Here is a 22,478-nt window from a genome sequence, read left to right on the forward strand (position 1 = left end):
TGGTATGAATGGATGTGGAACATATCAATTACAGGTGCGCAGGACAGGATCCCATACCGTTATTCATCTTCTTTCCATCAAAGGAGTTTTTTCAAACAATATATAGATAATTTCCATAGTTTCATATCTTATGCTGTGCTTTTTTGCCGTTAATCCTCCTTTCTTCTTTTATTGAATACTCTGTTTTATGCTGCAATGGTATTTTTGGATTATTTGAAAAGAGAATGAAACTGCTTTGACAGTTGTTCAGACTTCCCATTTCTTGACTTGCTAATTTGCTCCCTCAATTAGCTTATACAAGTGACATGAACAGGGCCTTGACCTAAGCACGTACCTGAAAGCCTGTCACCACCTCTACTGTAGAAATAAAATTCACAGCAGCTCAAAACAATCATTTTGAAAGAGAATATTTCAAGTGAGTCCAAGTTTAATTTCAATAAAGAAAGTTGTATAAAATGACATGCTGCACATTTGGGTAACCAGCATGACTCTTTTCAGTGAAGAAGTGGAATGGTTCTGTTGCAATATACTATCACCCTGGCAAGCTGCTACGAGGAAGAGTAAACAATATGATTAGGTTTCAGCCTAAATGTATTAGTTCAGGGTGTGCACCTCAGATAGACTTAAACTTACACACCCTGGTCTGTGAGAGTAGTGCCCTATCCATTGCGGCATTGAGGGTAATCTGCAAGACAGAGTTCCAAAATCATCCTTTCATCTCAGTTCATGGCCACATACAGTATTTCTGCAGTCATTCATTTCACTTTTCTGTCTTTAATTAAACTGACCATTTTAAACCTCCGGCACCCACCACTTCAATCTTACAGTTTTTGTGCTATCATAGGGCCTTGGAACTTTTGGCAAGTGGACAGAAGCAGTCAGAGAACCACATCACAATACATACTCCTTTGCCTGATGCCTTTCACAACAAATTGCTCTTGGAAAAAGACTTTAACCGGTCCTTGCTCTCAGACAGACACAGAAAGCCTATCACCACCTCTACGAACATATTTCAATCAAACCAATATATATCATTCAACAATTATGCCTCTGTATCAATATAACTACAACTCGAGACAGAAAGGAATTAAAAAAACAATCTGCCCATTTGAATAACCAGCAGAGTTTTTAGGACGTACAAACTGGAATGTGACAATTTCAGAGTTCCTCATTCATAAGAAGTCTGTGAGATAGTATCTAAGAAAGATCTCAAGTTTATAGCAAAAATGGTTGTAAGGGTGATTTATACCACACAATTGCAACTAGGTGCCTCAATCTGCAAGAGACCAGTCCTTGACAGATTACACAACTGGGGCAACAGCAAAGGCAGCAATCGTGTCAATCCTTTATGATTCTTCTCCAGTAGTATATTTTTTCTGAGGGACAATTTGCATTTTTCCTGGAGAAAATGATAGAGCTTCTACGCATGCATAGTTTCTGCTTTCTGCACGCACACACTCCCTGCACTGCATCTACCCACAGTTCTGTTAAGAATGATTGTGCCGTGTCATATTGTTGTATACGTATTGCATATCCGTGGCGTTTATGAAGAGGTACTTTGGTATGGCAGAAAGACAGAAACGTAGCAATGCTGAAGGCATAACGTGACTGATTGTGCAGTTTGCATTGGGCTTTCTTAATGAGTGAGAGTTAAAGGAGTATTGTAAGAGTGTGTTTCCAGTTTGTATGTAAAGATAAGGTGGGTGCTGTGAGAAAAAGACTCAACCATGAAGCGACTCAAAGCCACAATCTTCTGATCCAAAGTCAGACACCTTATCCATTAGGCCACATGGTAACTGACTGCAATATGTTTGGGTGTTTAGGGTTAGGTGGTATGAATGGATGTGGAACATATCAATTACAGGTGCGCAGGACAGGATCCCATACCGTTCTTCATCTTCTTTCCATCAAAGGAGTTTTTTCAAACAATATCTAGATAATTTCCAAAGTTTCATATCTTATGATGTGCTTTTTTGCCGTTAATCCTCCTTTCTTCTTTTATTGAATACTCTGTTTTATGCTGCAATGGTATTTTTGGATTATTTGAAAAGAGAATGAAACTGCTTTGACAGTAGTTCAGACTTCCCATTTCTTGACTTGCTAATTTGCTCCCTGAATTAGCTTATACAAGTGACATGAACAGGGCCTTGACCTAAGCACGTACCTGAAAGCCTGTCACCACCTCTAGAAATAAAATTCACAGCAGCTCAAAACATTCATTTTGAAAGAGAATATTTCAAGTGAGTCCAAGTTTAATTTCAATAAAGAAAGCTGTATAAAATGACACGCTGCACATTTGGGTAACCAGCATGACTCTTTTCAGTGAAGAAGTGGAATGGTTCTGTTGCAATATACTATCACCCTGGCAAGCTGCTACGAGGAAGAGTAAACAATATGATTAGGTTTCAGCAAAAATGTATTAGTTCAGGGTGTGCACCTCAGATAGACTTAAACTTACACACCCTGGTCAGTGAGAGTAGTGCCCTATCCATTGCGGCATTGAGGGTAATCTGCAAGACAGAGTTCCAAATTCATCCTTTTATCTCAGTTCATGGCCACATACAGTATTTCTGCAGTCATTCGTTTCACTTTTCTGTCTTTAATTAAACTGACCATTTTAAACCTCCGGCACCCACCACTTCAATCTTACCGTTTTTGTGCTATCATAGGGCCTTGGAACTTTTGGCAAGTGGACAGAAGCAGTCAGAGAACCACATCACAATACATACTCCTTTGCCTGATACCTTTCACAACAAACTGCTCTTGGAAAAAGACGTTAACCGGTCCTTGCTCTCAGACAGACACAGAAAGCCTATCACCACCTCTACGAACATATTTCAATCAAACCAATATATATCATTGAACAATTATGCCTCTGTATCAATATAACTACAACTAGAGACAGAAAGGAATTTAAAAAACAATCTGCCCATTTGAATAACCAGCAGAGTTTTAAGGACGTACAAATTGGAATGTGACAATTTCAGAGTGCCTCATTCATAAGAAGTCTGTGAGATAGTATCTCAGAAAGATCTCAAGTTTATAGCAAAAATGGTTGTAAGGGTGATTTATACCACACAATTGCAACTAGGTGCCTCAATCTGCAAGAGACCAGTCCTTGACAGATTACACAATTTTGGCAACAGCAAAGGCAGCAATTGTGTCAATCCGTTATGATTCTTCTGCAGTACTATATTTTTTCGGATGGACAATTTGCATTATTCCTGGAGAAAATCATAGAGCTTCTACGCATGCATAGTTTCTGCTTTCTGCACGCACACACTCCCTGCACTGCATCTACCCACAGTTCTGTTAAGAATGATTGTGCTGTGTCATATTGTTGTATACGTATTGCATATCCGTGGTGTTTATGAAGAGGTACTTTGGTATGGCAGAAAGACAGAAAAGTAGCAATGCTGAAGGCATAACGTGTCTGATTGTGCAGTTTGCATTGGGCTTTCTTAATGAGTGAGAGTGAAATGAGTATTGTAAGAGTGTGTTTCCAGTTTCTATGTAAAGATAATTTGGGTGCTGTGAGAAAAAGACTCAACCACGAAGGGACTCGAACCCTCAATCTTCTGATCCGAAGTCAGACACCTTATGCATTAGGCCACATGGTCACTGACTGCAATATGTTTGGGTGTTTAGGGTTAGGTGGTATGATTGGATGTGGAACATATCAATTACAGGTGCGCAGGACAGGATCCCATACCGTTCTTCATCTTCTTTCCATCAAAGGAGTTTTTTCAAACAATATCTAGATAATTTCCAAAGTTTCATATCTTATGATGTGCTTTTTTGCCGTTAATCCTCCTTTCTTCTTTTATTGAATACTCTGTTTTATGCTGCAATGGTATTTTTGGATTATTTGAAAAGAGAATTAAACTGCTTTGACAGTAGTTCAGACTTCCCATTTCTTGACTTGCTAATTTGCTCCCTGAATTAGCTTATACAAGTGACATGAACAGGGCCTTGACCTAAGCACGTACCTGAAAGCCTGTCACCACCTCTAGAAATAAAATTCACAGCAGCTCAAAACAATCATTTTGAAAGAGAATATTTCAAGTGAGTCCAAGTTTAATTTCAATAAAGAAAGCTGTATAAAATGACACGCTGCACATTTGGGTAACCAGCGTGACTCTTTTCAGTGAAGAAGTGGAATGGTTCTGTTGCAATATACTATCACCCTGGCAAGCTGCTACGAGGAAGAGTAAACAATATGATTAGGTTTCAGCAAAAATGTATTAGTTCAGGGTGTGCACCTCAGATAGACTTAAACTTACACACCCTGGTCTGTGAGAGTAGTGCCCTATCCATTGCGGCATTGAGGGTAATCTGCAAGACAGAGTTCCAAAATCATCCTTTCATCTCAGTTCATGGCCACATACAGTATTTCTGCAGTCATTCGTTTCACTTTTCTGTCTTTAATTAAACTGACCATTTTAAACCTCCGGCACCCACCACTTCAATCTTACCGTTTTTGTGCTATCATAGGGCCTTGGAAATTTTGGCAAGTGGACAGAAGCAGTCAGAGAACCACATCACAATACATACTCCTTTGCCTGATACCTTTCACAACAAACTGCTCTTGGAAAAAGACGTTAACCGGTCCTTGCTCTCAGACAGACACAGAAAGCCTATCACCACCTCTACGAACATATTTCAATCAAACCGATATATATCATTCAACAATTATGCCTCTGTATCAATATAACTACAACTAGAGACAGAAAGGAATTTAAAAAACAATCTGCCCATTTGAATAACCAGCAGAGTTTTAAGGACGTACAAATTGGAATGTGACAATTTCAGAGTTCCTCATTCATAAGAAGTCTGTGGGATAGTATCTCAGAAAGATCTCAAGTTTATAGCAAAAATGGTTGTAAGGGTGATTTATACCACACAATTGCAACTAGGTGCCTCAATCTGCAAGAGACCAGTCCTTGACAGATTACATAATTGGGGCAACAGCAAAGGCAGCAATTGTGTCAATCCTTTAAGATTCTTCTCCAGTACTATATTTTTTCTGAGGGACAATTTGCATTATTCCTGGAGAAAATCATAGAGCTTCTACGCATGCATAGTTTCTGCTTTCTGCACGCACACACTCCCTGCACTGAATCTACCCACAGTTCTGTTCGGAATGATTGTGCCATGTCATATTGTTGTATACGTATTGCATATCCGTGGCATTTATGAAGAGGTACTTTGGTATGGCAGAAAGACAGAAAAGTAGCAATGCTGAAGGTATAACATGACTGATTGTGCAGTTTGCATTGGGCTTTCTTAATGAGTGAGAGTGAAAGGAGTATTGTAAGAGTGTGTTTCCAGTTTGTATGTAAAGATAATTTGGGTGCTGAGAGAATAAGACTCCACCACGAAGGGACTCGAACCCTCAATCTTCTGATCCGAAGTCTGACGCCTTATGCATTAGGCCACATGGTCACTGACTGCAATATGTTTGGGTGTTTAGGGTTAGGTGGTATGATTGGATGTGGAACATATCAATTACAGGTGCTCAGGACAGGATCCCATACCGTTCTTCATCTTCTTTCCATCAAAGGAGTTTTTTCAAACAATATCTAGATAATTTCCAAAGTTTCATATCTTATGATGTGCTTTTTTGCCGTTAATCCTCCCTTCTTCTTTGATTGAATACTCTGTTGTTGGAAAATGGGTTATTGGTAGGGCAGGTAGGTACCTACACCTAGCAACAAGCCACTAACCTCCACATAGGTACAGTTAGGTCTCAGTAAATTAATCCCAGCTCAACCCTTGGTAGCTTGGCAACGAGCGTCAAGGCTTAACTTAGGAGACAAAGTGAAAAGCATTCAAATATCACAAAACAGTAATTAAATAAAACACAGGAAACAGTTTAAAAATCCAAAACCAATTTATAAAAATAGTTTATATTTTTATCTTTAAAATGACACAAAAACGATTAAAATCGGTTCAGGGGAACCGGAGATATGAATTTTTAAAGAATTATTACTTTTCTAGCGCTTAGAAACAAAAAGCGCCAATCGGGTTATCTGGTTGCACCTCGACCGGGGCAAAGTCAAACTTTCAGGCCGACCGCGATGGAGCCCTGCTCGGCTACAGGTCGCGGGAGGCCTCGGTTAAAAAGTTACCTTCTGACTTAGTCTTTATTTTGAAGTTTTTCTTCACCGGGACGAACCTGCCAGTTGAATCTGACCTCCTGGAGCCCTTGTCCGGATACACGATGTGGGTTTCCTCGGTGGAGACTTTTACCTTCGGACTTAGTCGTTTTTTCGAGATGAAAATCCTTCGACCGGGGTAAACCTGGATCTTGATCCGACGTCCATGGAGCCCTTCTCGGATACGATGGCTGGGAGGTCCCGGTCAACTTTTTACGTTCGGACTTAGTCTCTTTTTTGGATGTTTTTCTTTACCGGGACGAACCACGAAGTCAGGCCGGGTCGCGGTTGAGGCAAGCCGGCTAGAATTTCCACGGCGGGTCGGTCCCTCTCTGGAGCTTTTTTCCAAAAATTCTCAAATCTTTTCCAAACTTCTGGGGCTTCACCCAGATGTTCTTTTAAGGTTCTTTTGGGGTCCACAGCTCACCCCAAGGGTCCAGAAGTTCTGTGATGGTCCTTGGGGGGTGCGGACTTCAACTCCCAGAATGCACCTGGCGCAAACTCCTTTTTGGCCACTGGACAGTGGTCAGCTGGTCGCTTTCTTCAGGAGTTGGTGCAGGGGACTCTGGTTTAGCAATTTTTCACCTGTAGCAAACAGGGAGTCCCTCCTTGAACCAGTTGAAGCCAGGCAAAGTCCTTCTTGTGGTGAAGCCCAAGTGTGCAGCTGGTGCAGTCCTTCTGAGTGCAGGGTCCAGGTGCAGGCCAGGGGTCCAGCAGGGCAGTCCTTCTTCTTCTTTAGTTCCTTTCTTGTTGAATTCTGGAGGGGATCTGAGGTGTGGGTGCAGGTCTGCCAGTTTTATCCTTGCTCCTGGGTGAAAAGCAGGGGGGCCCTGGTTCTCCAATCAGGGACAGGGTCGTCCCCCTGTGATGACCACTTCCTGGGAAGTGTGGCAAAAATCCATCCCAGAAGGCAACAGTCTCTAAAAATCCAACATGGATGAATCTGATTTTTGGAGGTTACATCTGGCTGAGCCCACCCACTGGTGTGGCTAAAAATCATAAACACACCCCTCTCCTGCCCTCTCCTAATCTAATCAAGGGGGCACCTAATTGTCTGGGGTTGCAGGATGTGGGGGTGTTGCTGGGTGCTCCAAATGTCCTTCTCTGCCTTTGAAGACCAGTTTGGCAGCCCTCCCCCTTCCTGCCTCACCATCTGCTGAGGGGAGATTCTCTCCCCCAAGCACATTCCTTTGTGTGAAGCCTGGCCACTTCACACCTCATCAAGGCAGCCTGGCAGAAGCTGCTGCATGCTGGCCAATCAGAGCACAGCAGCAAAAACAATGCAGAGCTGAAATTGGCAACTTTTTAGGTAAAGTCTAAACTTTTTACCTGGACAAGTTATATTAAATCCAACAACTGGAAGTTGTGGGATTTATTACAACAATCAATTTGATACCAATTTCTTGGTATGTAACATTTAAGGAGACTTTAAAATTTAAAATAAAGTCTGCCCATTCTAGCCTATGAAGGCCATTTACTTCAATGAGGGAAAAACGAATTTGGCTGTTTTTACCTCACCAGGGCTTATAAATCTATTTTTATAAAGTCCCTGCTTATAGTTACATGGCACCCAGCCCTAGGGGCACATAGGGCAAACCTTAGGGGTGACTTATATGTAAAAATAAGGTAGTTTAAGACTTTGGAAGTACCTTTAATTCCAAAGTCGAATTTGCATATAACTTTAATTTAAAAGCAGCCAGCAAGACAGGCTTGCTTTTAAAATGACACTGGGCACCTCAGCAGTGCACCTAGGTGTGCACCACCTATGCTGTGGTCCCTAAACCTACATGCCCTACCATATACTAGGGACTTATAGGTAGGTTAACTTAGCCAATTATAATTAGCCTAATTTGCATATCCATTTTACACAGAGCACAGGCCCTGGGACTGGTTAGCAGTACCCAGGGCACCATCAAAGTCAGGAAAACACCAGCAAAAAGAGGAAAATGGGGGCAAAAAGTTATGGGGCCTCTGCAATCAGCCCTGTTTTCTCACATCTGTTTTATGCTGCAATGGTATTTTTGGATTATTTGAAAAGAGAATGAAATTGCTTTGACAGTAGTTCAGACTTCCCATTATTTGACTTGCTAATTTGCTCCCTGAATTAGCTTATACAAGTGACATGAACAGGGCCTTGACCTAAGCACATACCTGAAAGCCTGTCACCACCTCTAGAAATAAAATTCACAGCAGCTCAAAACAATCATTTTGAAAGAGAATATTTCAAGTGAGTCCAAGTTTAATTTCAATAAAGAAAGCTGTATAAAATGACACGCTGCACATTTGGGTAACCAGCAAGACTCTTTTCAGTGAAGAAGTGGAATGGTTCTGTTGCAATATACTATCACCCTGGCAAGCTGCTACGAGGAAGAGTAAACAATATGATTAGGTTTCAGCAAAAATGTATTAGTTCAGGGTGTGCACCTCAGATAGACTTAAACTTACACACCCTGGTCTGTGAGAGTAGTGCCCTATCCATTGCGGCATTGAGGGTAATCTGCAAGACAGAGTTCCAAAATCATCCTTTCATCTCAGTTCATGGCCACATACAGTATTTCTGCAGTCATTCGTTTCACTTTTCTGTCTTTAATTAAACTGACCATTTTAAACCTCCGGCACGCACCACTTCAATCTTACCGTTTTTGTGCTATCATAGGGCCTTGGAACTTTTGGCAAGTGGACAGAAGCAGTCAGAGAACCACATCACAATACATACTCCTTTGCCTGATACCTTTCACAACAAATTGCTCTTGGAAAAAGACGTTAACCGGTCCTTGCTCTGAGACAGACACAGAAAGCCTATCACCACCTCTACGAACATATTTCAATCAAACCAATATATATAATTGAACAATTATGCCTCTGTATCAATATAACTACAACTAGAGACAGAAAGGAATTTAAAAAACAATCTGCCCATTTGAATAACCAGCAGAGTTTTAAGGACGTACAAATTGGAATGTGACAATTTCAGAGTTCCTCATTCAAAAGAAGTATGTGAGATAGTATCTCAGAAAGATCTCAAGTTTATAGCAAAAATGGTTGTAAGGGTGATTTATACCACACAATTGCAACTAGGTGCCTCAATCTGCAAGAGACAAGTCCTTGACAGATTACACAATTGGGGCAACAGCAAAGGCAGCAATTGTGTCAATCCTTTATGATTCTTATCCAGTACTATATTTTTTCTGAGGGACAATTTGCATTATTCCTGACGAAAATCATAGAGTTTCTACACATGCCTAGTTTCTGCTTTCTGCACGCACACACTCCCTGCACTGCATCTACCCACAGTTCTGTTAAGAATGATTGTGCTGTGTCATATTGTTGTATACGTATTGCATATCCGTGGTGTTTATGAAGAGGTACTTTGGTATGGCAGAAAGACAGAAAAGTAGCAATGCTGAAGGCATAACGTGACTGATTGTGCAGTTTTTATTGGGCTTTCTTAATGAGTGAGAGTGAAAGGAGTATTGTAAGAGTGTGTTTCCAGTTTGTATGTAAAGATAAGTTGGGTGCTGTGAGAAAAACACTCAACCATGAAGGGACTTGAACCCTCAATTTTCTGATCCGAAGTCAGACGCCTTATCCATTAGGCCACATGGTCACTAACTGCAATATGTTTGGGTGTTTAGGGTTAGGTGGTATGAATGGATGTGGAACATATCAATTACAGGTGCGCAGGACAGGATCCCATACCGTTCTTCATCTTCTTTCCATCAAAGGAGTTTTTTCAAACAATATCTAGATAATTTCCAAAGTTTCATATCTTATGATGTGCTTTTTTGCCATTAATCCTCCTTTCTTCTTTTACTGAATACTCTGTTTTATGCTGCAATGGTATTTTTGGATTATTTGAAAAGAGAATGAAACTGCTTTGACAGTAGTTCAGACTTCCCATTTCTTGACTTGCTAATTTGCTCCCTGAATTAGCTTATACAAGTGACATGAGCAGGGCCTTGACCTAAGCACGTACCTGAATGCCTGTCACCACCTCTAGAAATAAAATTCACAGCAGCTCAAAACATTCATTTTGAAAGAGAATATTTCAAGTGAGTCCAAGTTTAATTTCAATAAAGAAAGCTGTATAAAATGACACGCTGCACATTTGGGTAACCAGCATGACACTTTTCAGTGAAGAAGTGGAATGGTTCTGTTGCAATATACTATCACCCTGGCAAGCTGCTACGAGGAAGAGTAAACAATATGATTAGGTTTCAGCAAAAATGTATTAGTTCAGGGTGTGCACCTCAGATAGACTTAAACTTACACACCCTGGTCTGTGAGAGTAGTGCCCTATCCATTGCAGCATTGAGGGTAATCTGCAAGACAGAGTTCCAAAATCATCCTTTCATCTCAGTTCATGGCCACATACAGTATTTCTGCAATCATTCGTTTCACTTTTCTGTCTTTAATTAAACTGACCATTTTAAACCTCCGGCACCCACCACTTCAATCTTACCGTTTTTGTGCTATCATAGGGCCTTGGAACTTTTGGCAAGTGGACAGAAGCAGTCAGAGAACCAGATCACAATACATACTCCTTTGCCTGATACCTTTCACAACAAACTGCTCTTGGAAAAAGACGTTAACCGGTCCTTGCTCTGAGACAGACACAGAAAGCCTATCACCACCTCTACGAACATATTTCAATCAAACCAATATATATCATTCAACAATTATGCCTCTGTATCAATATAACTACAACTCGAGACAGAAAGGAATTTAAAAAACAATCTGCCCATTTGAATAACCAGCAGAGGTTAAGGACGTACAAATTGGAATGTGACAATTTCAGAGTTCCTCATTCATAAGAAGTCTGTGAGATAGTATCTCAGAAAGATCTCAAGTTTATAGCAAAAATGGTTGTAAGGGTGATTTTTACCACACAATTGCAACTAGGTGCTTCAATCTGCAAGAGACCAGTCCTTGACAGATTACACTACTGGGGCAACAGCAAAGGCAGCAATTGTGTCAATCCTTTATGATACTTCTCTAGTACTATGCTTTTTCTGAGGGACAATTTGCATTGTTCCTGGAGAAAATCATAGAGCTTCTACCCATGCATAGTTTCTGCTTTCTGCACGCACACACTCCCTGCACTGAATCTTCCCACAGTTCTGTTCAGAATGATTGTGCCATGTCATATTGTTGTATACGTATTGCAAATCCGTGACATTTATGAAGAGGTACTTTGGTATGGCAGAAAGACAGAAAAGTAGCAATGCTGAAGGCATAACGTGACTGATTGTGCAGTTTGCATTGGGCTTTCTTAATGAGTGAGAGTGAAAGGAGTATTGTAAGAGTGTGTTTCCAGTTTGTATGTAAAGATAAGTTGGGTGCTGTGAGAAAAAGACACCACCATGAAGGGACTCGAACCCTCAATCTTCTGATCTGAAGTCAGGCGCCTTATCCATTAGGCCACATGGTCACTGACTATAATATGTTTGGGTGTTTAGGGTTAGGTGGTATGAATGGATGTGGAACATATCAATTACAGGTGCGCAGGACAGGATCCCATACCGTACTTCATCTTCTTTCCATCAAAGGAGTTTTTTCCAACAATATCTAGTTAATTTCCAAAGTTTCATATCTTATGCTGCGCTTTTTTCCCGTTAATCCTCCTTTCTTCTTTTATTGAATACTCTGTTTTATGCTGCAATGGTATTTTTGGATTATTTGAAAAGAGAATGAAACTGCTTTGGCAGTAGTTCAGACTTCCCATTTCTTGACTTGCTAATTTGCTCCCTGAATTAGCTTATACAAGTGACATGAACAGGGCCTTGACCTAAGCACGTACCTGAAAGCCTGTCACCACCTCTAGAAATAAAATTCACAGCAGCTCAAAACATTAATTTTGAAAGAGAATATTTCAAGTGAGTCCAAGTTTAATTTCAATAAAGAAAGCTGTATAAAATGACACGCTGCACATTTGGGTAACCAGCATGACTCTTTTCAGTGAAGAAGTGGAATGGTTCTGTTGCAATATACTATCACCCTGGCAAGCTGCTACGAGGAAGAGTAAACAATATGATTAGGTTTCAGCAAAAATGTATTAGTTCAGGGTGTGCACCTCAGATAGACTTAAACTTACACACCCTGGTCTGTGAGAGTAGTGCCCTATCCATTGCAGCATTGAGGGTAATCTGCAAGACAGAGTTCCAAAATCATCCTTTCATCTCAGTACATGGCCACATACAGTATTTCTGCAATCATTCGTTTCACTTTTCTGTCTTTAATTAAACTGACCATTTTAAACCTCCGGCACCCACCACTTCAATCTTACCGTTTTTGTGCTATCATAGGGCCTTGGAACTTTTGGCAAGTGGACAGAAGCAGTCAGAGAACCACATCACAATACATACTCCTTTGCCTGATACCTTTCACAACAAACTGCTCTTGGAAAAAGACGTTAACCGGTCCTTGCTCTGAGACAGACACAGAAAGCCTATCACCACCTCTACGAACATATTTCAATCAAACCAATATATATCATTCAACAATTATGCCTCTGTATCAATATAACTACAACTCGAGACAGAAAGGAATTTAAAAAACAATCTGCCCATTTGAATAACCAGCAGAGGTTAAGGACGTACAAATTGGAATGTGACAATTTCAGAGTTCCTCATTCATAAGAAGTCTGTGAGATAGTATCTCAGAAAGATCTCAAGTTTATAGCAAAAATGGTTGTAAGGGTGATTTTTACCACACAATTGCAACTAGGTGCTTCAATCTGCAAGAGACCAGTCCTTGACAGATTACACTACTGGGGCAACAGCAAAGGCAGCAATTGTGTCAATCCTTTATGATACTTCTCTAGTACTATGCTTTTTCTGAGGGACAATTTACATTGTTCCTGGAGAAAATCATAGAGCTTCTACCCATGCATAGTTTCTGCTTTCTGCACGCACACACTCCCTGCACTGAATCTTCCCACAGTTCTGTTCAGAATGATTGTGCCATGTCATATTGTTGTATACGTATTGCAAATCCGTGACATTTATGAAGAGGTACTTTGGTATGGCAGAAAGACAGAAAAGTAGCAATGCTGAAGGCATAACGTGACTGATTGTGCAGTTTGCATTGGGCTTTCTTAATGAGTGAGAGTGAAAGGAGTATTGTAAGAGTGTGTTTCCAGTTTGTATGTAAAGATAAGTTGGGTGCTGTGAGAAAAAGACACCACCATGAAGGGACTCGAACCCTCAATCTTCTGATCTGAAGTCAGGCGCCTTATCCATTAGGCCACATGGTCACTGACTATAATATGTTTGGGTGTTTAGGGTTAGGTGGTATGAATGGATGTGGAACATATCAATTACAGGTGCGCAGGACAGGATCCCATACCGTACTTCATCTTCTTTCCATCAAAGGAGTTTTTTCCAACAATATCTAGTTAATTTCCAAAGTTTCATATCTTATGCTGCGCTTTTTTCCCGTTAATCCTCCTTTCTTCTTTTATTGAATACTCTGTTTTATGCTGCAATGGTATTTTTGGATTATTTGAAAAGAGAATGAAACTGCTTTGGCAGTAGTTCAGACTTCCCATTTCTTGACTTGCTAATTTGCTCCCTGAATTAGCTTATACAAGTGACATGAACAGGGCCTTGACCTAAGCACGTACCTGAAAGCCTGTCACCACCTCTAGAAATAAAATTCACAGCAGCTGAAAACATTAATTTTGAAAGAGAATATTTCAAGTGAGTCCAAGTTTAATTTCAATAAAGAAAGCTGTATAAAATGACACGCTGCACATTTGGGTAACCAGCATGACTCTTTTCAGTGAAAAAGTGGAATGGGTCTGTTGCAATATACTATCACCCTGGCAAGCTGATACGAGGAAGAGTAAACAATATGATTAGGTTTCAGCAAAAATGTATTAGTTCAGGGTGTGCACCTCAGATAGACTTAAACTTACACACCCTGGTCTGTGAGAGTAGTGCCCTATCCATTGCGCATTGAGGGTAATCTGCAAGACAGAGTTCCAAAATCATCCTTTCATCTCAGTTCATGGCCACATACAGTATTTCTGCAGTCATTCGTTTCACTTTTCTGTCTTTAATTAAACTGACCATTTTAAACCTCCGGCACCCACCACTTCAATCTTACCGTTTTTGTGCTATCATAGGGCCTTGGAACTTTTGGCAAGTGGACAGAAGCAGTCAGAGAACCACATCACAATACATACTCCTTTGCCTGATACCTTTCACAACAAATTGCTCTTGGAAAAAGACGTTAACCGGTCCTTGCTCTCAGACAGACACAGAAAGCCTATCACCACCTCTACGAACATATTTCAATCAAACCAATATATATCATTCAACAATTATGCCTCTGTTTCAATATAACTACAACTCGAGACAGAAAGGAATTTAAAAAACAATCTGCCCATTTGAATAACCAGCAGAGTTTTAAGGACGTACAAATTGGAATGTGACAATTTCAGAGTTCTTCATTCAAAAGAAGTATGTGAGATAGTATCTCAGAAAGATCTCAAGTTTATAGCAAAAATGGTTGTAAGGGTGATTTATACCACACAATTGCAACTAGGTGCCTCAATCTGCAAGAGACAAGTCCTTGACAGATTACACAATTGGGGCAACAGCAAAGGCAGCAATTGTGTCAATCCTTTATGATTCTTATCCAGTACTATATTTTTTCTGAGGGACAATTTGCATTATTCCTGACGAAAATCATAGAGTTTCTACACATGCCTAGTTTCTGCTTTGTGCACGCACACACTCCCTGCACTGCATCTAACCACAGTTCTGTTAAGAATGATTGTGCCGTGTCATATTGTTGCATACGTATTGCATATCCGTGGCATTTATGAAGAGGTACTTTGGTATGGCAGAAAGACAGAAAAGTAGCAATGCTGAAGGCATAACGTGACTGATTGTGCAGTTTGTATTGGGCTTTCTTAATGAGTGAGAGTGAAAGTGAAAGGAGTATTGTAAGAGTGTGCCTCCAGTTTGTATGTAAAGATAAGTTGGGTGCTGTGAGAGATAGACTCAACCACGAAGGGGCTCGAGCCCTCAATCTTCTGATCCGAAGTCAGATGCCTTATCCATTAGGCCACATGGTCACTAACTGCAGTATGTTTGGGTGTTTAGGGTTAGGTGGTATGAATGGATGTGGAACATATCAATTACAGGTGCGCAGGACAGGATCCCATACCGTTCTTCATCTTCTTTCCATCAAAGGAGTTTTTTCAAACAATATCTAGATAATTTCCTTATGATGTGCTTTTTTGCCGTTAATCCTCCTTTCTTCTTTTATTGAATACTCTGTTTTATGCTGCAATGGTATTTTTGGATTATTTGAAAAGAGAATGAAACTGCTTTGACAGTAGTTCAGACTTCCCATTTCCTGACTTGCTAATTTGCTCCCTGAATTAGCTTATACAAGTGACATGAACAGTGCCTTGACCTAAGCACGTACCTGAAAGCCTGTCACCACCTCTAGAAATAAAATAAACAGCAGCTCAAAACATTCATTTTGAAAGAGAATATTTCAAGTGAGTCCAAGTTTAATTTCAATAAAGAAAGCTGTTGCTGCACATTTGGGTAACCAGCATGACTCTTTTCAGTGAAGAAGTGGAATGGTTCTGTTGCAATATACTATCACCCTGGCAAGCTGCTACGAGGAAGAGTAAACAATATGATTAGGTTTCAACAAAAATGTATTAGTTCAGGGTGTGCACCTCAGATAGACTTAAACTTACACACCCTGGTCTGTGAGAGTAGTGCCCTATCCATTGCGGCATTGAGGGTAATCTGCAAGACAGAGTTCCAAAATCATCCTTTGATCTCAGTTCATGGACACATACAGTATTTCTGCAGTCATTCGTTTCACTTTTCTGTCTTTAATTAAACTGACCATTTTAAACCTCCGGCACCCACCACTTCAATCTTACAGTTTTTGTGCTATCATAGGGCCTTGGAACTTTTGGCAAGTGGACAGAAGCAGTCAGAGAACCACATCACAATACATACTCCTTTGCCTGATACCTTTCACAACAAACTGCTCTTGGAAAAAGACGTTAACCGGTTCTTGCTCTCAGACAGACACAGAAAGCCTATCACCACCTCTATGAACATATTTCAATCAAACCAATATATATCATTCAACAATTATGCCTCTGTATCAATATAACTACAACTCGAGACAGAAAGGAATTTAAAAAACAATCTGCCCATTTGAATAACCAGCATAGTTTTAAGGACGTACAAATTGGAATGTGACAATTTCAGAGTTCCTCATTCATAAGAAGTCTGTGAGATAGTATCTCAGAAAGATCTCAAGTTTATAGCAAAAATGGTTGCAAGGGTGATTTTTACCACACAATTGCAACTAGGTGCCTCAATCTGCAAGAGACCAGTCCTTGACAGATTACACAACTGGGGCAACAGCAAAGGCAGCAATTGTGTCAATCGTTTATGATTCTTCTCTAGTACTATACTTTTTCTGAGGGACAATTTGCATTATTCCTTGAGAAAATCATAGAGCTTCTACCCATGCATAGTTTCTGCTTTCTGCACGCACACACTCCCTGCACTGAGTCTACCCACAGAGCTGTTCGGAATGATTGTGCCATGACATATTGTTGTATACGTATTGCATATCCGTGGCATTTATGAAGAGGTACTTTGGTATGGCAGAAAGACAGAAAAGTAGCAATGCTGAAGGCATAACGTGACTGATTGTGCAGTTTGCAGTGGGCTTTCTTAATGAGTGAGAGTGAAAGGAGTATTTTAAGAGTGTGTTTCCAGTTTGTATGTAAAGATAAGTTGGGTGCTGTGAGAAAAAGACTCAACCATGAAGGGACTCGAACCCTCATTCTTCTGATCCGAAGTCAGACGCCTTATCCATTAGGCCACATGGTCACTGACTGCAATATGTTTGGGTGTTTAGGGTTAGGTGGTATGAATGGATGTGGAACATATCAATTACAGGTGCGCAGGACAGGATCCCATACCGTTCTTCATCTTCTTTCCATCAAAGGAGTTTTTTCAAACAATATCTAGATAATTTCCAAAGTTTCATATCTTATGATGTGCTTTTTTGCCGTTAATCCTCCTTCTTCTTTTATTGAATACTCTGTTTTATGCTGCAATGGTATTTTTGGATTATTTAAAAAGAGAATGAAACTGCTTTGACAGTAGTTCAGACTTCCCATTTATTGACTTGCTAATTTGCTCCCTGAATTAGCTTATACAAGTGACATGAACAGGGTCTTGACCTAAGCACGTACCTGAAAGCCTGTCACCACCTCTAGAAATAAAATTCACAGCAGCTCAAAACATTCATTTTGAAAGAGAATATTTCAAGTGAGTCCAAGTTTCATTTCAATAAAGAAAGCTGTATAAAATGACACGCTGCACATTTGGGTAACCAGCATGACTCTTTTCAGTGAAGAAGTGGAATGGTTCTGTTGCAATATACTATCACCCTGGCAAGCTGCTACGAGGAAGAGTAAACAATATGATTAGGTTTCAGCAAAAATGTATTAGTTCAGGGTGTGCACCTCAGATAGACTTAAACTTACACACCCTGGTCTGTGAGAGTAGTGCCCTATCCATTGCGGCATTGAGGGTAATCTGCAAGACAGAGTTCCAAAATCATCCTTTCATCTCAGTTCATGGCCACATACAGTATTTCTGCAGTCATTCGTTTCACTTTTCTGTCTTTAATTAAACTGACCATTTTAAACCTCCGTCACCCACCACTTCAATCTTACCGTTTTTGTGCTATCATAGGGCCTTGGAACTTTTGGCAAGTGCACAGAAGCAGTCAGAGAACCACATCACAATACATACTCCTTTGCCTGATACCTTTCACAACAAACTGATCTTGGAAAAAGACTTTAACCGGTCCTTGCTCTCAGACAGACACAGAAAGCCTATGACCACCTCTACGAACATATTTCAATCAAACCAATATATATCATTCAACAATTATGCCTCTGTATCAATATAACTACAACTCGAGACAGAAAGGAATTTAAAAAACAATCTGTCCATTTGAATAACCAGCATAGTTTTAAGGACGTACAAATTGGAATGTGACAATTTCAGAGTTCCTCATTCATAAGAAGTCTGTGGGATAGTATCTCAGAAAGATCTCAAGTTTATAGCAAAAATGGTTGTAAGGGTGATTTATACCACACAATTGCAACTAGGTGCCTCAATCTGCAAGAGACCAGTCCTTGACAGATTACACAATTGGGGCAACAGCAAAGGCAGCAATTGTGTCAATCCTTTATGATTCTTCTCCAGTACTATATTTTTTCTGAGGGACAATTAGCATTATTCCGGGAGAAAATCATAGAGCTTCTACGCATGCATAGTTTCTGCTTTCTGCACGCACACACTCCCTGCACTGCATCTACCCACAGTTCTGTTAAGAATGATTGTGCCGTGTCATATTGTTGCATACGTATTGCATATCCATGGCATTTATGAAGAGGTACTTTGGTATGGCAGAAAGACAGAAAAGTAGCAATGCTGAAGCCATAACGTGAATGATTGTGCAGTTTGCATTGGGCTTTCTTAATGAGTGAGAGTGAAAGGAGTATTGTAAGAGTGTGTTTCCAGTTTGTATGTAAAGATAAGTTGGGTGCTGTGAGAAAAAGACTCAACCATGAAGGGACTCAAACCCTCAATCTTCTGATCCGAAGTCAGACGCCTTATCCATTAGGCCACATGGTCACTGACTGCGATAGGTTTGGGTGTTTAGGGTTAGGTGGTATGAATGGATGTGGAACATATCAATTACAGGTGCGCAGGACAGGATCCCATACCGTTCTTCATCTTCTTTCCATCAAAGGAGTTTTTTCAAACAGTATCTAGATAATTTCCAAAGTTTCATATCTTATGATGTGCTTTTTTGCCGTTAATCCTCCTTTCTTCTTTTATAGAATACTCTGTTTTATTCTGCAATGGTATTTTTGGATTATTTGAAAAGAGAATGAAACTGCTTTGACAGTAGTTCTGACTTCCCATTTCTTGACTTGCTAATTTGCTCCCTGAATTAGCTTATACAAGTGACATGAACAGGGCCTTGACCTAAGCACGTACCTGAAAGCCTGTCACCACCTCTAGAAATAAAATTCACAGCAGCTCAAAACATTCATTTTGAAAGAGAATATTTCAAGTGAGTCCAAGTTTAATTTCAATAAAGAAAGCTGTATAAAATGACACGCTGCACATTTGGGTAACCAGCATGACTCTTTTCAGTGAAGAAGTGGAATGGTTCTGTTGAAATATACTATCACCCTGTCAAGCTGCTACGAGGAAGAGTAAACAATATGATTAGGTTTCAGCAAAAATGTATTAGTTCAGGGTGTGCACCTCAGATAGACTTAAACTTACACACCCTGGTCTGTGAGAGTAGTGCCCTATCCATTGCGGCATTGAGGGTAATCTGCAAGACAGAGTTCCAAAATCATCCTTTCATCTCAGTTCTTGGCCACATACAGTATTTCTGCAATCATTCGTTTCACTTTTCTGTCTTTAATTAAACTGACCATTTTAAACCTCCGGCACCCACCACTTCAATCTTACCGTTTTTGTGCTATCATAGGGCCTTGGAACTTTTGGCAAGTGGACAGAAACAGTCAGAGAACCACATCACAATACATACTCCTTTGCCTGATACCTTTCACAACAAACTGCTCTTGGAAAAAGACGTTAACCGGTCCTTGCTCTCAGACAGACACAGAAAGCCTATCACCACCTCTACGAACATATTTCAATCAAACCAATATATATCATTCAACAATTATGCCTCTGTATCAATATAACTACAACTCGAGACAGAAAGGAATTTAAAAAACAATCTGCCCATTTGAATAACCAGCATAGTTTTAAGGACGTACAAATTGGAATGTGACAATTTCAGAGTTCCTCATTCATAAGAAGTCTGTGAGATAGTATCTCAGAAAGATCTCAAGTTTATAGCAAAAATGGTTGTAAGGGTGATTTTTAACACACAATTGCAACTAGGTGCCTCAATCTGCAAGAGACCAGTCCTTGACAGATTACACAACTGGGGCAACAGCAAAGGCATCAATTGTGTCAATCCTTTATGATTCTTCTCTAGTACTATCCTTTTTCTGAGGGACAATTTGCATTATTCCTGGAGAAAATCATAGAGTTTCTACGCATGCATAGTTTCTGATTTCTGCACGCACACTCCCTGCACTGCATCTACCCACAGTGCTGTTAAGAATGATTGTGCCGTGTCATATTGTTGCATACGTATTGCATATCCGTGGCATTTATGAAGAGGTACTTTGGTATGGCAGAAAGACAGAAAAGTAGCAATGCTGAAGGCATAACGTGACTGATTGTGCAGTTTGCATTGGGCTTTCTTAATGAGTGAGAGTGAAAGGAGTATTGTAAGAGTGTGCCTCCAGTTTGTATGTAAAGATAAGTTGGGTGCTGTGAGAAAAAGACTCAACCACGAAGGGACTCGAACCCTCAATCTTCTGATCCAAAGTGAGATGCCTTATCCATTAGGCCACATGGTCACTGACTGCAATATGTTTGGCTGTTTAGGGTTAGGTGGTATGATTGGATGTGGAACATATCAATTACAGGTGCGCAGGACAGAATCCCATACCGTTCTTCATCTTCTTTCCATCAAAGGAGTTTTTTCAAACAATATCTAGATAATTTCCAAAGTTTCATATCTTATGATGTGCTTTTTTGCCGTTAATCCTCCTTTCTTCTTTGATAGAATACTCTGTTTTATGCTGCAATGGTATTTTTGGATTATTTGAAAAGAGAATGAAACTGCTTTGACAGTAGTTCAGACTTCCCATTTCTTGACGTGCTAATTTGCTCCCTGAATTAGCTTATACAAGTGACATGAACAGGGCCTTGACCTAAGCACGTACCTGAAAGCCTGTCACCACCTCTAGAAATAAAATTCACAGCAGCTCAAAACATTCATTTTGAAAGAGAATATTTCAAGTGAGTCCAAGTTTAATTTCAATAAAGAAAGCTGCATAAAATGACACGCTGCACATTTGGGTAACCAGCATGACTCTTTTCAGTGAAGAAGTGGAATGGTTCTGTTGCAATATACTATCACCCTGGTAAGCTGCTACGAGGAAGAGTAAACAATATGATTAGGTTTCAGCAAAAATGTATTAGTTCAGGGTGTGCACCTCAGATAGACTTAAACTTACACACCCTGGTCTGTGAGAGTAGTGCCCTATCCATTGCGGCATTGAGGGTAATCTGCAAGACAGAGTTCCAAAATAATCCTTTCATCTCAGTTCATGGCCACATACAGTATTTCTGCAGTCATTCGTTTCACTTTTCTGTCTTTAAATAAACTGACCATTTTAAACCTCCGGCACCCACCACTTCAATCTTACCGTTTTTGTGCTATCATAGGGCCTTGGAACTTTTGGCAAGTGGACAGAAGCAGTCAGAGAACCACATCACAATACATACTCCTTTGCCTGATACCTTTCACAACAACTGCTCTTGGAAAAAGACGTTAACCGGTCCTTGCTCTCAGACAGACACAGAAAGCCTATCACCACCTCTACGAACATATTTCAATCAAACCAATATCTATCATTGAACAATTATGCCTCTGTATCAATATAACTACAACTCGAGACAGAAAGGAATTTAAAAAACAATCTGCCCATTTGAATAACCAGCATAGTTTTAAGGACGTACAAATTGGAATGTGACAATTTCAGAGTTCCTCATTCATAAGAAGTCTGTGAGATAGTATCTCAGAAAGATCTCAAGTTTATAGCAAAAATGGTTGTAAGGGTGATTTTTACCACACAATTGCAACTAGGTGCCTCAATCTGCAAGAGACCACTCCTTGACAGATTACACAACTGGGGAAACAGCAAAGGCAGCAATTGTGTCAATCCTTTATGATTCTTCTCTAGTACTATCCTTTTTCTGAGGGACAATTTGCATTATTCCTGGAGAAAATCATAGAGCTTCTACGCATGCATAGTTTCTGCTTTCTGCACGCACACACTCCCTGCACTGAATCTACCCACAGTTCTGTTAAGAATGATTGTGCCATGTCATATTGTTGTATACGTATTGCATATCCGTGGCATTTATGAAGAGGTACTTTGGTATGGCAGAAAGACAGAAAAGTAGCATTGCTGAAGGCATAACGTGACTGATTGTGCAGTTTGCATTGGGCTTTCTTAATGAGTGAGAGTGAAAGGAGTATTGTAAGAGTGTTTTTCCAGTTTGTATGTAAAGATAAGTTGGGTGCTGTGAGAAAAAGACTCAACCACGAAAGGACTTGAACCTTCAACCTTATGAT

The 22,478-nt window shown here is 40.1% G+C and overlaps 3 non-coding genes across 3 annotated transcripts; all 3 read right to left on the reverse strand.

Moving 5' to 3' along the window:
• Positions 1 to 9,692: 9,692 nt before the first annotated feature.
• Positions 9,693 to 9,765, reverse strand: TRNAR-UCG (transfer RNA arginine (anticodon UCG)). The gene has a single exon. It is a non-coding gene; the product is annotated as a tRNA-Arg (tRNA).
• Positions 9,766 to 16,971: 7,206 nt separating this feature from the next.
• On the reverse strand, positions 16,972 to 17,044 carry TRNAR-UCG (transfer RNA arginine (anticodon UCG)). Its single transcript has one exon. It is a non-coding gene; the product is annotated as a tRNA-Arg (tRNA).
• A 1,751-nt stretch (positions 17,045 to 18,795) lies between these two features.
• On the reverse strand, positions 18,796 to 18,868 carry TRNAR-UCG (transfer RNA arginine (anticodon UCG)). Its single transcript has one exon. It is a non-coding gene; the product is annotated as a tRNA-Arg (tRNA).
• Between the last annotated feature and the right edge of the window lie 3,610 nt (positions 18,869 to 22,478).

Source organism: Pleurodeles waltl, chromosome 4_1, assembly GCF_031143425.1.
Source record: "Pleurodeles waltl isolate 20211129_DDA chromosome 4_1, aPleWal1.hap1.20221129, whole genome shotgun sequence".
Classification (NCBI taxonomy): domain Eukaryota; kingdom Metazoa; phylum Chordata; class Amphibia; order Caudata; family Salamandridae; genus Pleurodeles; species Pleurodeles waltl.